General features: G+C 24.0%; 1 long non-coding RNA gene across 1 annotated transcript; it reads right to left on the reverse strand.

The window, feature by feature from the left end:
* Window positions 1–461, reverse strand: LOC106318495. Its single transcript, XR_001265322.1, has 2 exons — window positions 339–461; window positions 1–249 (listed from the first exon to the last, which is right to left on the reverse strand). It is a non-coding gene; the product is annotated as an uncharacterized LOC106318495 (long non-coding RNA).
* Window positions 462–947: the final 486 nt, after the last annotated feature.

The following is a 947-nucleotide window of genomic DNA, read 5'->3' on the forward strand; positions in this document are numbered from 1 at the left end:
TAATCAAAGTAACTTCAATTTGATAATATATATATTTTTTTTGTAAAAGCATTTTATGTATTATTGGTAATATTATTTCATTTCATACAAGATCTAATATCTAATATTTTATTTAGTGTTCACAACAACAAATGCGATCAACACAGTCGCCCCTTATCAGACCGCTTTTGGTATGACAATACTTCTCACACACTCCTTTGTCGTCACATGGACCATAGCATATATGATACACTTTTTTAACTCCGAAATCTATTCGAATAGTAAAAAATAATAAAATATTAAAATTATGCAGCAATGAAGACTTTAGCATAACTAAAAATTAAATTTTAATGTAGTACCTGAAACAATATCGGTGCAGCGAACAATTGGCATCGCGAAGAAAAGAGTGAAAACAAATGCGATTACTATAATTTTTTTGGAGAGACTCATTTTGTAGGATGTTTTAGAAACTGTTTGAGAGTTCTATTATATTTTAGATTGATATATATATATATATTAATCTACGTAAAAACATAAACTTGCATTAATTATATTTTAGTAAAGAAAATCTTTCAATTAATTTTCTGAGATTATAGTCAAAATAATATAAAAGTGCATCATTCATTTACCTAAGCATATAAACATAAACTTGCATTAATTATATTTTTGTAAGGAAAATTTTTCAATTAATTTTCTGAGATTATAGTCAAAATAATATAAAAGTGCATCATTCATTTACCTAAGCATATAAACATAAACTTGCATTAATTATATTTTTGTAAGGAAAATTTTTCAATTAATTTTCTGAGATTATAGTCAAAATAATATAAAAGTGCATCATTCATTTACCTAAGCATATAAACATAAACTTGCATTAATTATATTTTTGTAAGGAAAATTTTTCAATTAATTTTCTGAGATTATAGTCAAAATAATATAAAAGTGCATGATTCATTTACCTAAGCATA

Source organism: Brassica oleracea, chromosome C9, assembly GCF_000695525.1.
Source record: "Brassica oleracea var. oleracea cultivar TO1000 chromosome C9, BOL, whole genome shotgun sequence".
In the NCBI taxonomy this organism is placed as follows: domain Eukaryota; kingdom Viridiplantae; phylum Streptophyta; class Magnoliopsida; order Brassicales; family Brassicaceae; genus Brassica; species Brassica oleracea.